General features: G+C 37.2%; 1 pseudogene; it reads left to right on the top strand.

Annotated features, from left to right (window-relative positions):
* LOC103749442 overlaps positions 1-16,552 on the top strand; it is a 42,849-nt pseudogene extending 26,297 nt beyond the window's left edge.
* The last annotated feature ends 255 nt before the right edge of the window (positions 16,553-16,807 follow it).

Raw genomic sequence — 16,807 nt, forward strand, 5'->3', positions numbered from 1 at the left:
GTCCTGGTTCCTGCAGTTATGTCTGTTTGCATACTTATTTATCAGAGTCTGATCCTAGGATCCACATATGAGGGAGAACATATGTCGATTTTTTTTCTGAGATTGTTACTTCACTTAGTATAACAGTTTCTAGTTTCATCCATTTACCTGCAAACTTCATGATTTCATCTTTCTTTACTTAGGTTGCTTCAATCTCTTAGCTATTGTGAAAAGAGCAACAACAAACATGGATGTACAAGTGTCTCTGCAATAGGATGAGTTCTTTGGGTATATGCCAAGGAGTGGTATAACTGGGTCAAATGGTAGGTTCATTTGTAGTTTTTTAAGAGTTCTCCACACTGCCTTCCATAGGGGTTGAACAAGTTTGCAGCACCGCCAGCAGTGGATGAGTGTTCCCCTTTCCCCATATCCTCTCCAACATTTGGTATCATTTGTTCTCTTGATCTTAGCCGGTCTGACTGGGGTAAAACGAAATCTTAAAGTGGTTTTAATTTTCATTTTCCTAATTATTAGAGATGTTGAGCATCTTTTAAGATGCTTCATAGGCTTCTGTACTTCTTTTGAGAACTCTCTTTTCAGCTCCTTAGCCCATCTTTTAATTGGGTTACTTGTCTTGATTCTCTTTTTTTGAGTTCGTCATATATTCTGCATATTAAACCTCTGTCAGATGTGTCGCTGGTGAAGATTTTCTCCCATTCTGTAGTTTTCTCTTCACTTCCCTGGTTGCCTCCTTTGATGTACAGAAGACTTTTAGTTTAACAAGGTCCCATTTGTTGATTCTTGACCATGTTTCCTGAGTAATTGATGTCCAGTTTAGAAAATCCTTTCCTACACCTTTATCTTCTAGGTTTTTGCCAAAGTTTCTTTCTAACAGTTTCAGAGTTTCAGGCTTTACATTGAGGTCTTTGATCCATTTGGAATTGACTTTTGTGCAGGGTGAAAGATAGGGGTTTAGTTTCATTCTTCTACAAGTGGAGATCCAGTTTTGCCAGCACCATTTGCTGAACATGCTGTCTTTCCTCCAGTGAATGTTCTTGGCCCCTTTGTCAAATATCAGGTGGCTGAAATTCCTTGTACTCATATTTGTGTCTTCAATTTTGGTCCATTGATCCATGGGTTTATTTTTGTGCCTGTACCATGTTGTTTTTATGACTATAGCTCTGCAATACAGCTTAAAATCTTGTATAGTAACCCCCCCCCCGGCATTGCTCTTAGTCCTCAGGGTTTCTTTGGCTATCCGAGGTATTTTGTGTTTCCATATGAATCTTAGGATGGTTTTTTCCAATTCTGTGAAAAATGTCATGGGGATTTTGATTGGCATTGCATTGAATCTATAATTGACTTTTGGGTAAGATGGTCATTTTCACAATATTAATTCTTCCAATCTGTGAGCATGAGAGGTACTTCCATCTTCTGATGTCTTCCCTCAATTTCTTTCTTTAAAGCTTTAAAATTTTCATTGTAGACCTCTTTAATGTCCTTGGTCAAGTTTATTCCAAGATATTTTAATATTTGCAGCTATTGTGAAGGGGATTGTTTAGATGAGCTCTTTCTCTGATTGCTTTTATTGGTGTATAGAAAGGCTACAGACTTTTGTAGGTTAATTTTGTAATCTGCCACTTTACTGAACATGTTAATAATTTCTAGGAGTTTTCTGATGGAATTTTTGGCATCTTTTAGATATAATATCATATCATCTTCAAAAACATAATTTGATCTCTTTTCCAATTATTACTCCTTTAATTTCCTGCTCTTGTCTAATTGTTCTTGCCAGAGTTTCAAGAGCTATATTAAAAAGAAGTGGAGATAGTGGACAGCCTTGTCTGGTTCCTGATTTCAATGGGAATGCTTCCAGTTATTCTCCATTTAGAATGATGTTGGCTGTGGGTTTGTTATATATGGCTTTAATTATGTTGAGCTATGTTCCCTCCAGTCCAATTCTCTCTAGGACTTTTAAGACAAATGCATGTTGAGTTTTGTTACGGCCTTCTCTGAATCTATCGAGATGACCATGTGGTTCTTGTCTTTGAGCCCATTTATATGATTGATGACGTTTATTGTCTTATGTATATTGATTCATCCCCACATCTCTGGGATAAAGCTGACTTGATCATGGTGGATGATTTTTTTTATCTGTGTCTGTATGCAGTTTGCAAGAATCTTGTTGAGAATTTTTGCATCTATGTTCATTAAGAATATGGGTCTATAGTTTTCTTTTTTGGTTGTATCTTTAACTGGATTTGGTATTAGAGTGATGCTGGGTTCATAGAAGGAATTTCAAAGCTCTCCCTCCATTTCTATCTGTTTGAATAAATTAAGTAGTATTGGATGTAAATCTTCTTTAAATGTCTGATAGAATTCAGCTGTAAATCCATCTGGCCCTGGGCTTTTTTTGGTCGGGAGGTTTTGTATTACTCGTTCTTGTTGTGTTATGTACATGGTTAAGCTGTTAATCTCTTCCTGGTTGAGTTTTGGTGGTTCCCATGCCTTTAAATATCTGTCCATTTCTTTTAGGATTTCATATAGTAGCATATAGTTTTTCTAAAATATTCCTTTATAATGTTCTGTATCTTTCTGGTGTCTGTTGTGATGTTTCCCCTTTCATCTCTGATTTTGTTGATTTGGAGGTGCTCTTTCTTTTTTTGGTTAATTGGGCTAGTGGTCTGTCAATCTTGTTTATCTTTTCAAAGAACCAGCTCTTGGAATTGTTGATTCTTTGTATTGTTTTCTTTGATTCAATTTCATTGATTTCTGCCTTGATTTTTGTTATTTCTTCTTGTCTGCAGGGTTTGGGTTTTGTTTGCTGTTGCTTTTCAAGTGTGTTGAGTTGCAGTGTTACTGTGTTTGGGTTTCGTTTGCTGTTGCCTTTCAAGTGTCTTTAGTTGCACTGTTCAGTCATTTATTTGTGTTCTTTCTGATTTTTTGATATAGGCACTTAGAGCTATAAACTTTCCTCTAAGGACAGCTTTCAGCATGTCCAAGAGGTTTTTTTTGTGTTGTCTTGTCCTTTTCATCTAGTTCCAGCAATACTTTTATTTCTCTCCAAATTTTCTCTTTTGACCCATTCATCATTCAGCAATGTGTTGTTTAATCTCCATGTGTTCATGTGGTGACTAGGGCTTCTTCCAGTGTTGATTGTAAGCTTTATTGCATTATGGTCTGATAGAATGCATGGAATTATTTCAATCTTTTTGTATTTGTTAAGGTTTGTTTTGTGCCCCAGTATATGGTCAATCTCAGAGAGGGTTCCTTGGGGTGCTGAGTAGAAAGTGTGTCCTTTGGTGCTTGGGTGGAATGCTTGGTTGATGTCTGTTAGGTCCATTTGATATAAGGTATTGTTTAATACATATGCCTTTGTTAAATCTCTGCCCTGTTGATCTATCTAATGGAGACAGTGGGGTATTGAAGTCCCCTACTATTAATGAGTCAGGATTAATCTGGGTCTTAAAGTCCTGTAGTATTGTTTATATGAAGTTTGGTGCACCAGAGTTTGGTGAATATATGTTCATGATGGTAACATTTTCTTGGTTTATTGTTCCTTTTATCAGAATGAAGTGGCCCTCTTTATCTCTTCTAATTAGTTTTAGTTTAAACTCTACTTTGTCAGATATTTGAATTGCAACACTTGCTTTTTTCTTAGTACCATTCGCTTAGTATATTTTTTCCATCCTTTCACCTTAAGATAGTGCCTGTCCTTGAAAGTGAGATGAGTTTTTTGCAGACAACAAAAAGATGGTATTTTTTCTTAGTCCATTCAACTCTTATGTGTCTTTTAACTGGGGATTTCAGTCCATTAATATTTAAAGTTATTAATGAAAGATGGGTATTGAATCCTGTCATCTTTATTTCTGTTTACATTCTTGATATAGCTGTACTTTTCCAGTTATACCTTCATTGAATCTTTCAGCAACCCCTTGTGTATAGTCATTCCTTTCTTCAGCTCTTTGTATTGTTTCCAGAACTCTCTGAAGAGCTGGTTTTGTGGAAATGAATTCCTTCAGCATACTTATATCATGGAAAACTTTTCTTTCCTCTTCAACTATAATAGAAATGTTGGCATGTTGGCTGGGTATAGTATTCTGGGTTGGCATCTGTGGTCATTTAAAACTGGGAATACTTTGGTCAAGGATCTTCTGGCTTTCATAGTTTGCACTGAAAAGCCAGCTGTAATCCTAATAGTTTTCCTTTATATTTGACTTTTTTCTCTTTTGCAGCTTTCAGTATTGTTTCTTTGTTCTGTACACTTAGTGTTTTTACTATGATGTGCCATGGAGAATTTCTTTTCTGGTCCTGTCTGTTTGGTGTTCTATATGCTTCTTGTATTTGTAGGGGCATGTATTTCTTTAATTTTGGGAAATTTTCTTCTAGGATTCTGTTGAAGATCTGGTCCATGCCATTATCTTGGGATTCTTCCCCTTCCTGTATACTTATGATTCGTAAATTTGATCTTTTTATGGTGTCACACAATTCCTGCATATTCCATTCTAGTGCTTTCTTAAAATTTTCATACTCTTTGCTTGAGTGTTCATTAAATTCACTGAGTTCTTTTATGATGTTTATAACTGTTCTTTTGATTTCCATGTCTTGCATTATCTCTAGGCAGTTCTCACTGTAATGTTCTAGAGGATTATTGGTATTGGTTTTTCATGTTATTTTTTCTCTGTGATTTTGACATGTGAATTTCTTTTGTAGTTTCTGATTCTTGTGTGAGACTTCAAGTCTTCACAAGTCTTCACGAGACACACAAGTCTTCAAGTTTAGGTCTGCTTCTTTTTGTAAACTTTATGTCCCTTTGCGGTTTACTTTTTGGGCATGAAAAGGTGGTTCATCTAAGCTTCTAGTTCTCTCTTTTGATTTAATACTGGAGTGAGTGACCAGATTGCTTTTGTCTTCAGGAGTTCCCACATAGGACCAATCAGATGAGGATTAGATGCTCTCAAGCTTTCTCCTAAGGTCTGGATCCTTCCAGGAAAGATTTTGGCCTCAGAAATTTGAGTGGTCTACTGGTCTCTGGCAGCTGCTGGCTTTGACATTCAGAGATGCAAGGGGAGATGGGGGCAGGAAGAGGCCCCAAGTGCTCCTGATGATTGCACTGAGGACCTGGGTTGGTCTGGATGCAAAGGATCAGCAAGCCAAAAGGTAAACCCTGATGTCCAGTAAAGAGGCTGGAGTGTTGTGCAGCTTCCAGGGAAGCAGAGGGAAGTGAGGGTGGGATCAGGCCCAGAGAGCTCCGGGGGACTGGGAGAGGGAACTGGGTTGGTCTTCATGTAAAGGATCAGGAAGCAGTGGTGGCCCTGGGCCAAGGGTGCAGCCCAGGTGTCCAGGAAAGAGGCTGGCAGCTGTGCAGCCCCGGGAAGCAGCAGGAGGTGAGGGTGGGACCAGGCCCAGAGGGCTCCTGGGGACTGGGAGAGGGAACTGGGTTGGTCTGCATGTAAAGGATCAGGAAGCAGTGGTGGTTCTCCCGTGTCTGGGGCACCAAGACAAGGAATGGGACAGGACCCAGGCTAGGAGGAGAAATGGGTGGGGGAGATGGGAGGGTGAATGAGGCTGGCTGAGTCAAAGATCAACTTACCCTGGAGACAGGTCAGTGGGTCATGTATTCCCAGGGAAGCAGAGGGAGATGAGGGTGGGACCAGGCCCAGTGGGCTCCCGGGGACCACGAGAAAGAATTCTGTCTGGATGCAAGGGGTCAGGAAGCAGTGGTGGCCCTGGGCGGAGACCTCAACCCCATTGTCCAGGGAACAGGCTGGTGGGCCATGAAGCCCAGGGACAGAGGGAGGTGAAGACACAATATTTTAAACCCTTAGCTGCTTGCTGTTTTTTCCTTCTCTCTGAAAAGTTTTGGGGAAGCCTTCCCTAAGTAAAGTGTTTTTAAGAATTCATGAAACCAAAGATACTGACATGTAGGACAGGAGAGTCCTCCTCTCTCCCATATTCGGCTTTCAACAAGCTTAAATATAATGTATATTACATGATATTATTATTGTTTTTTTCCAGTGTGATGTAATGCCAATCAGTATGTCATTACTAGTACCATGCAGATTATATAAATATTTGAACTATGGAACTCTGATTTCTAGCAGTCTATATCCCACCTAGTTTCAGAGTTCAAATTTTTAAATTCTAGATTATTTGATGTATGCTTCTTTCTTTTATCTTGAGATAATATACCACATTTGAAGCTTAGGTCAAAGTATAATCTGTCAACAGATTGGTTGGGGACTATTATTCAGATTACTCAGCTGTAAAATCATTACTAATTGGAATTAGGATCCTTAAAAAAGGTTGAAAAGACAAAGAGATATTCCTATGCTTGGTGAGCTCCAAGTGCTCAATGAATCATAATAGCATTAGAAAGAAATGATAAAGCAGGAGAGGTATTATTAAACAAAGAGATATGCTAATTTTCCAGTGACAGACTTCACACCACAGAGTTAGAAGTATCACTTATACCCTGGGATGCAGGGCAATGGGCAAGGGGGACCTATGTAAGATAACAGCATAGAAAATATTCTTAGGAGACCCCATTACACACTTTGGGCTTTGCTAAGCTGACTCCTGTTCCCCATGTAGAATCTTTTCACCTGAGTTCTTGTTTTCAGTTTAACAGTGGATATAGCAATGAACTTCTCTCTGAAACCTAACATAAAGTGACACAGAAACAAATTTTTGAATCCCTAAACTAAAAATATCTCCCACAGAAACTGCGCTAGAGAAAGGCAAACAGAATATCCACCTCGAACAAATAATTTAAGGCTATAGGGAAAAAATTCCTAATCAAGATAAATAATATTTAACATAAATTTTAAGTCGAAAGTATTGCAAAAATTATGCTGAACAATAAATCAAACTTTAAAGTACAGACACAATCTACTGTATTGATTTATTTTTCCTTTTGCTCTAGGCTTTAATATGTCTCTTCACATCACTGATTTCCCAATACAAACAGGATATATAAAAGTGTCTAGGTTCATAAAAATACATTTAGAGTTGTTATTAAGGTGGGAGAATGAAAAGTATCCCCATGGTGAGTTTAGCTCAAATTCTATATGCTATTTAGTTTCTAGAAGTAAAACTAATAGGAATCTTTTGTTGTTATTGTTCTTTTTTCATTTAAGTTTTTTTTTTTAAAGCATATCCCTCTATGTTAAAGGGAATCAGGGGAGATTCTTACATACCTTTGGGATCTGTTATGACCATCACTCAACATGTATGATTTTTATGTACCCTCATCATAACTTATCCCTATTTCAGAACTAAGGAAATCAGAGAAGAAATTGGCTTTTCAAATGTTCAGTAGTATAGACTTTCTAAAATTTGTCTAACTTAGAACCAAATCCCTCTATGTTAAAGGGAATCAGGGGAGATTCTTACATACCTTTGGGATCTGTTATGACCATCACTCAACATGTATGATTTTTATGTACCCTCATCATAACTTATCCCTATTTCAGAACTAAGGAAATCAGAGAAGAAATTGGCTTTTCAAATGTTCAGTAGTATAGACTTTCTAAAATTTGTCTAACTTAGAACCAAATTACATATCTTTACTCTCTTTATTTAATTATTTGTGTCTCACAGCAAGTGGAATTGGAGAAGCATTAACTAAGTCGGCAGCACTTTTATATTAAACACTGTCCTTCCTTCCCCCCATTCCTTAATAATTGCTCTAACAATTTGTCTCTCAAAATATCTTCCTCACATTTTTCCATCTAAAAATTTAATTATCCTAATGTTTCTCTCTGAGTATGTCTTTAAAAATTCTGAACTATATATCCTCTCTGATTGAAAACTAAATAAATTAAAATAAATGATTTTGTATTTCTTAGGCGGATCTCTGTGAGTTCAAGGCCAGCCTGGTCTACATAGTGAGTTCCAGGACAGCTGGGGCCACAGGGAGACCCTGCTTCAAAAAGACAATAAATAAATAAATAAATTAATTAATTAATTAAAAATAAATATCCCTTCATCCATTAACAAACAATAAATAGTATTACTGATATATTGATCTTTTCCCTTTATATTATAAACAATGCTATTTTACCAGGAAGTTAGTTTCAAGATGCAAATGATTTAATAATGTAATTTCTCATTCAATATAAATATGATATCCTATGATGGTTTATTTGGCGACTGAAAAAACTCAATTTTGGTCTTATAGAACTCAAGAAAACCATGACTATTTTCATAAATCATAGCCACAGCACTTAATAACATATTTTTTCCAAAATAAAGTTACTTCATCACTTGGATGTCTCCTTGGCCTGAAACCACCAGCAGGTTTGCCAAGTGACCTGAGCTGACTGAAACAACCTCCCTTGTTCCCATGCATCAATGTGATAATGACATAACCACTTTTAGAGAAATGACTTATCATACAAAGTGAATGAAAGATTGCAGGATCCCAGGTGTTATTTCATAACTTACATTTTGAGTGCTAAGGCTATTCATTGTAAGTGTCTGAGAGGGTAGAGTTGTCTTCCATGAATGACAGATTGCTGTTTTTGTAGATGATTTACTCAGCAGTGATAACACTGAATTGGAAAGGGCGGACAGGATGGAAAATGATCATTGAATAAATGCCAATGATGATAACCTTGTCCTATCTTTGAAGAAATATTTCAGTAAGTGCCATCCCAAAGGACTTAAATATTCCAGAAAGAATGGGTAGTCTTCCCCTCCCCTCAGCAAGTGATAAAAAAACATATACTTCCTAAAGATTTCTACTTATTTGCTCAGATTCATGAAGCTTTTTATTTTGCACATAAAGCAACTATTTAGAAATATCTAGAGAACTCAATACATGTAATTGTAATATTTTATGTTTAAGATTATTGTTGTATTTTAGCTCATTTAATTTGTGAGTTTTTGCTGATTTCATTCATAAAGATACAAATCCTCAACTCCCTGTGTGTATTGCACACACACACACACACACACACACACACACACACACTTAGCACTTAAGACACATTTTTCAGATGAACTATTACAAAATTAAAGTTGAGTGAGGAACTATAAGCAACTTTCTTTCAGTTATTTTACTGATGGCATTTTCGGTTTCTACTTTAATAAGGTAGTTAGCAGCCTGGGCTATATGTGTCCTCATCTCAATAAAAAACAAATAAGCAATAATAAATAAATAAGAGTTAGAACTATAGTTTCTTACTTGAGTGATGATTCTACAATTTCATAATAATGTCAGATCCCTTTTCAAGTTATCTTCCTTTTACTTATATAAAACATGTCTCACAGTCTCAGTTGTCTCTTAGGATTCCTTTTTTAAAAAATATTTTACTTATTATTTTTATTTTATGTGTTTGAGTCTATTGCCTGCATATGTGTTAAGTGCACCCCTGTCATGCAATGTCTGTGGAGATCAGAAGAAGGTGGCTGATTGCCCCAGAACTGGAGTTATAGATGGCTGTTAGCTGCCATGTCGGTGCTGGGAATCAAACCTGGGTCCTCTGCAAGAGCAGTCAGTGCTCTTAACCTCTGAGCCATCTTTCCAGCCCAGAAAGGATTCTTCTCAGACATGAAGTCCTTATGATGAAGCCAGCCTCAAATTCAAATATAAAGTGACTAATTACCCTTTTAAATGTCATTTCACTATTGCATTGTTAAGGACAGCTTACCTGGCAGAACAATATTAAAGCAAGCAAAGTTCAATGGTGATTAAGACCGTTCATATCTTTTCTCCCAAGCACCTTCTAGCACTATGAAAGTAAGCCAGGAGTATGGCATTTTATTGGTCAGTTTGTTGAGGCTATTAATAACAATAGAAAAAATGACATCAACAAGCCACCCAGTTTCTGACCGGTATTTCTGATTTGCATACCCTTCCAGGACTGCATGCTGTCTGAGCTGGAACTCTGGGTAGTGACCTCTATACAGAATCTATCTACCCAGTACCTGATCAGCCATTTTTTCCCATGCTATTGCTCCATTACTGGAGTCCGACCCAGAGGAGATCCAGTCTGTGCAGCTTTTCCTTTCAAGTCTCCACCCAGTCACCCCACCCATCCTTCTCTGGGACCATGTGGACACTGACCTGAAACCCCAGGTAGTTATGCTCAAACCCAGCTCTCCAACCTGGTCTCCTAGCAGCCATTCTGCCCATACCTTTGCTCTGGGACAATGTGGATTCCAATCATGAAGAGCAGCTTCAGAAGTTGAGCCCCTCCATAGATGAGTTGAAACCGATTTTGATATCCTATTCACAATAAACACAGAATGTTCTCAAGACTGAACACCAAGCAGAACTTAGGTGATCTGGCAAGTTTTGATAACAGCAAATAAAGATCCAAACATCTACTCAACAAAGACCATATCAGCTATCCATAACAAAAAACACAAGGACATAACTCCTGATGCCTAGTTCCCATCACAAAACCACAAATAACATTAATAGCCAAAACAATATGTCTCCTCTAGAAATCAGCATCTCAATTATAGTGTTTTCTGAGATAAGTACCTTAGCAGATGCACAAGACAATAATGTTGTAACAATTAGAATTATGTTCAAGGAACTCAAAAGATATGAATAAAAGACTGAATGAAGACTGAAACAGAAATAATTGAATGAAATAAAACAACTCAAGATATGAAATTAGAATTTAATAAAGAGGTAGAAACTCTCAAGGAAAGCCAAACTAAAATAAAACTCAAAGTGAAAACCTTTGGAAATCAAACAAAAAGCTCAGAAGAAAGTCTAACCAAAAGAAAGGATGAAGTTGAAGAGAGAATATCCAGTCTTGAAAACAGGGAAGAGGAAGTGACTCACTCAGTCAAACAAATGTTAAATCTAAAATTACCCATGAAGAGAGCATAATGAAACTCTGGAACACTAGAAAATATCAAATCTACAAATCATAGGTAGAGAAGAGGAAAGGAAATTCAGATCAAATATATAAAAATAATTTTTAAAAAACCATAAAATAAATTTACCAAATTTAAAGAAATAGATACTTTTCAAGGTGCAACACTGATAAGACAGAACCGGAAAGAGACTCCATATGTCATGTAACAGTAAAACACTGACTACACAGAACAAAGAAAAGATATTGAAAGCTGCAAGACAAAAAGATCAAGTGACATATAAAGGAAATCACATAAAAATAAAAGTTAATTTTTTAATGGATATTATGAAAACAAGAAGGGTTTACACTGATGGACAAGTCATGAAAAAACACAGTAAAACTGTCAGTTTTCAGTAAATAAAGGAAAAAGCAAACTTTCCAATAAAACAGATTTAAGGAATTCATGTTCACTAAGTTAGTTCTACAGAGGATAACAGAAAGAATAGTTTCCTTTGAAGAGAAGATTCAATAACCTAAGAAGGCACAAAAAAATGATTAAACCGTTCCAAAAAATTAATGTAAAGAAAGTCAAGGAAAATAACACTGCAACAACAAAGTAACAGGTATTAAAAACATTAGTTAGTACTGTCAATATTAATTTTCCCAGTTCCTCAATAAAAAGATGGATTAGAAAACAGAATCTTTTTGCTGCCACTAAGAAACACACCTTACCATTAATTATCAACAGCATCTTAGGGTAAAAAGGTTGGAAAAAGACACTCCAAGGAAATAGAACTCAGAAACAAGAAGTTATAGCTATTCTAATATCAGAAAAAATTGACTTCAAATTGAAATTAGTCTGAAGAAATGAAAAAGGATAATTCATACACATTAATGGAAATATCCACCAAGAGGATATTATAATCCTAAGCATATATGCACCAAACACAGTGGCACCAAATTTCATTAAAGATATAGTATTGGGTAAAGCAAAGATTAACTCCCACCCTAAGATAGTGGCTGACTTCAGTACCACACTTTTTCCAATACAGAAGTCATATAGAAAAAAAAGTACATAAATCCTGGAGTTAAATGACATCATAAATCAAATAGACTTAAGAGACATTTACAGTACATTATATCGAAACACTAAAAAATCTATTTTTTTTCTCAACAGCACATGAGAATTCTCCAAAATCAACTGCATATTAGGATGCAAAGGAGTTCTCAGCAAATTTAAGAAAATTGAAATAACATCCTATATTCTATCTAACCACATAGGAATAAAGCTCTATGTCAACAAAAATTAAAAAATCAGAAAGTAAAGATACTCATGTAAATAAAACAACACAAGGTCAAGAGAGACATTAAGAAGGCGGTTAAATATTTCGTAGTTCTAATGAAAATTAAAACACAATAAACTGAAACTATGAGGCACAATGTATTCAATGTTAAAGGAACACACATATCCCTAAAATCCTACATCAATAACTTTAATAAAAATCTAATAATAATGACATAATTATGCACCTAAAGGCCTTGGATAAAGAATAAACAAAAGTCAAAAAGAGTAGTTTGAAAAGATCATCAAAATCGGGATGAAATTAAGTAGAAATTTAAGAAGATAAACAGAAAAATGAAATGAAGAGTTGGTTCTTTGAAAAGACTAATAAGATGTATAAACCTAGAGCCAAATTATCCAAAAGAAGGAGATAACCCACATAAATAAAATCAGAGCCAAAAACTGAAACATTACAAAAGATACTGATAAAATTGAGAGAATCATAAGGACATGCTGCTCTAAAACTGATATTTCAATAGACTGGAAAAACAAAAAGAAGTGGATGCTATATGACTGACAAAAATAAAATCAAGATATAATAAATAATTTAAAGAGTTCCATACAACTAATGAAATACAAGAGGTAATTCAAAAATCTACCAACTTGAGTAGGGGTCTATATTCCATCACTTCCTGTGTGCCAGTCCCTCTGAGACTGCTTGAGAATTCCTGACTCAGCCTCCAGAAGGGAGCTACCAAAGGCCCACCATACCCATTCCCCTATTTGGGACCATCTGCAGTCCCTCCCAGTGCTCCATGGCTTATGCTTTCCTGCTGGCTGATAGGAACCAGTGCATCCTTTTCCCATATCCTTTCCTTGGACTTTGGTCCTATCCCTCCCTCTATGGCTACTGAAGTCCATCTAAATAGCCAGGGCCACTTCATCTTCCTGGAGAACTCCCAAATAGGATTCCCACATCCCTCTGATCCCACCAGTATAAAACTAAAAGAAAACCTGGAACCTTGACCAACTAACTTTTCACACCCAAACAGAAAGCAACCAAGGTACATAGATAATACAAACAGAATCAAACTTCAACTCAACAAAGGCAGGTTTGAGTTTCATATCAGAATCACAAGCCAGAAAAGAAAAATGTTTATGAAAATCACAAAAAATAATAATATAAAACAATAAAATAATATGCCTTCAACAAACACCACCAGACTTATAAAAGAGTTTTACAATTAGAACTACTTCGAGGAAACCCAGGACACAGAATTTAAAAGAACAATCATAAAGATGATCAAAGAATTCAATGAATTAAAAGAACACAAAAAGAAACAACTTAAAATCTAAAAGGGGATAAGAATAAAGTTTTTACTGTATTCATAAGAGAGAAATATTGACAAAAACTGAGACAGAAATGAAGAAAGCAATGAAAATTTCAAAAGGCCAATTTTAAATGATAGGAGAAAGCCTCACCAACAAAATGATTGAACAGGTAAAAGGAATATCAAGATTGAATGAAAAAGTTGAAGAATTGGACATCTTAAGTAAAGTATATAAAAAAGTCTAAATGCACATAACTGGAATATGCAGGAAAGGTGGCACACTATGGAAAGAACAAATTTATGCATCATAGGCATAGAGGAAGGAGAAGAATATCAGGTCAATGGCATTGAACAGATCTTCAACAGGGTTATAAAAGAAAATTTCTGTATATTAAGAAGACATTCTCATACAAGTACAAAAAGCATATAGAACACCAAGTATACAAGATAAGAAGAGAATATAGTAAAAACACTAAATGTGTAGAACAAAGGGAGCATACTAATACCAGCAAGAGAAAAATAAGGTACATAAAAAGGAAAACTCATCCTAATTTAAGATGGTAGCCCATTTGGCTATGGAACCCACAGAAAGCTGAGAGTCTCTCTCTCAGCTGTAAAGGTCAGACTTGCTGAAGCAGTCAGGTGAGGTTCTGAAGAGTTTTCTCACCAAGGTTGGTTCATTGGTCTCTGATGAGGTCAGGACACAGCAGTGCATGGAGTTGGTACTGGGAAAGCGAGGCAAGCCAGGTGGGCTTTAAAGTTCTACATTTTAGCTTTCAGTGCTGAATTTCCTTTTCCCTTAAATTATTATAAACATTTGCTGCTGTTTAGTAAAGAGGAAGATGTCTCACAGTCCTGATGCAAAGTCCCTCTTTACATGGAGCCCTTGCAGATAGATGATATAAACTTTTTCCCTTGCACTTGTGGCTACCAGATTTGCCAATTTCGTTGGGCACAAAATTTGCACTGAGGACAGTGGGCTTTGTCCTGCTTTAGAAAGCCATAGCCAGAAGACTCTGCAATTGACAAACCACTCTCCCAGGAAGAAATGAAAAGGATAAAGAATGAGAGAAAAACAAAAACAGAAATAAAATGAGAGAAAACAGAAAACCTCAGAAAACTGTAAACATTTGGCTAGTGTAAGCGTGGTACAAAAAAAAAATGTTGTCTTTGTAGTAGATCTGTCACAGCACCTAGCAGCCCCAGAAGTTTAAAAATGACCAGAGTATTTTGGGGAGTTTGGTAAAATGCATAATGTTGTCATCAATAATAGCACATCATATGCAAGCTCACAGAGTCTAAGAGCCAGTGCTTATGTAACCTATATCCAGTCAGAAGATGCTCTCTGAGCCATGCAGTGTCAGCAATGTGGTGGTAGATGGCAGAACACTTAAGGCATCTTTAAGAAGTTTAAAAATGACCAGAGTATTTTGGGGAGTTTGGTAAAATGCATAATGTTGTCATCAATAATAGCACATCATATGCAAGCTCACAGAGTCTAAGAGCCAGTGCTTATGTAACCTATATCCAGTCAGAAGATGCTCTCTGAGCCATGCAGTGTCAGCAATGTGGTGGTAGATGGCAGAACACTTAAGGCATCTTTAGGCACAACAAAGTACTGTAGTTAGGTCTTAAAGAATATGCAGTATCCAAAGTCTGACTGCATGTATCTATATGAACTGGGGGAGAAGGCAGCCCACTTCACAAAAGAGGAAATGCAGGCAGGTAAACACCAAGAACACGAACAGAAGCTACTCCAAGAATTAAATAAATTAAATCTCAAGTTTCTTCAGCTATCTATGGGTTCAGTTGATAAGAATAAGAACAAAGTGACACTACTGCAGAGGTACGGTAGCCCCATTGACAAAGCTTCTAATTCTCTCAGTATAGGGAATGGTGATAATTCCCAGAAAATATGTAACAGTGATAATCCTTCACCATGACCTGGTTTATCAAAATCCAATCCTGTCATTCCCATCGGTTCATCCACTCACAGTGCAAAGTCCCCTTTTGAAGGGGCAGTAACAGAGTCACAGTCATTATTCTCAGACAATTTCCATCACCCCAACCCTATACCAAGTGAATGTCTTCCTTTGCCTAGATCTCCTCAGACATCCAGTGATTGGCCTACAGCTTCAGAACCACAGAGCCGCTTCACATCAGTATCATCTTCTACAAATTGGCAAGCAGCATTTGACTTTGATTCTTCTAAACAACTAGAAGATGGCTTGGGTTTTGATCCCTTTGATGTCACTCACAAAGTCTTAGCAGACCTGATTGAGAAGGAACTGTCTGTCCAAGACCAATCTTCCATATTTGCCACATATTTTCAGAACTCCTTTCACACACTACACAGCCAAAGTCCAGGCTCTGGATTTCTGCACCCTGCTGCATCTGCAAACGCCAACTCTCTCAACAGGACCTTTTCAGTCTTTCCACAGAGGTTCCCTCAATTTCAGCAGCACTGAGCAATTTATAATTCGTTCACTTTTATGGGCCAGGCAGCCCGATATCCTTGGATGGCTTTTCACTTGAACCACACAGCAAATCCCACCTCAAATAGTAATTTCTTGGACTTGAATCTCATGCCACAGCATAACACAGGCCTGGGAGGGAACCCCATAGCAGACAACAGCAGTTCTGTGGAGAGTTTAAACATGAACAAATGGCAACACTGGCTAAGAGCTCTTCTACCCAACATTAACATCAACTTTGGTGGACTGACCAATTCTTCTCCCTCCAACACCAACCACAGTGCACAAATGTCCAACACTGCCACCACTGACAGCGTGATTTGGGACAGCCCTGGAATTTGGACAGAACCAGCCATCATTCCAGATATTCCAGCATCTTCAGGAAACAGTTTGGACTCTCTTCAAGACAACAGTCCTTCACACTGGCTAAAATCCTTTCAGGCCCTCACAGAGATGTACGGCCCCAGCTCTGCTCTGTCACAAACCCACCACAGCACCCCCTTCAGAACTCAGATCCTTCTGCATAGAGCCAGTTGGAGTCCTTACCCTCACCCTTCAAACTCTTCTAGCTTCCACTTCCCACCCCCAGGCTTTCAGACATCCTTGGGAGCCCGCAGCAAAACCCCCACAGATCTACTACAGAATTCAACACTGAACTGCCACTAGGCAAAGAGAAAATTAGGAAATGCAGGATTTATCTCATCCTGTTTTCTCCCTCAGCCCACTCAGCTCCCTTCTCATCTCTTACAGGTTCTGAAAAATCATGTTCCTGATCAAGCCTTTCTCCTTAGCCCCAGATGCAATGCAATCATAGAGTCACTGCAATCTTTTTTCTTTTTTGTAATTGTAAAAGTTTCAGTTGATCCAGCATGTGAGTGACACTGTTGAATGTTTCAGGGGGTGGAGGGAGGCCTTTTTAAG

Source organism: Nannospalax galili, unplaced genomic scaffold (genome assembly GCF_000622305.1).
Source record: "Nannospalax galili isolate Female #2095 unplaced genomic scaffold, S.galili_v1.0 scaffold726, whole genome shotgun sequence".
NCBI lineage: Eukaryota > Metazoa > Chordata > Mammalia > Rodentia > Spalacidae > Nannospalax > Nannospalax galili.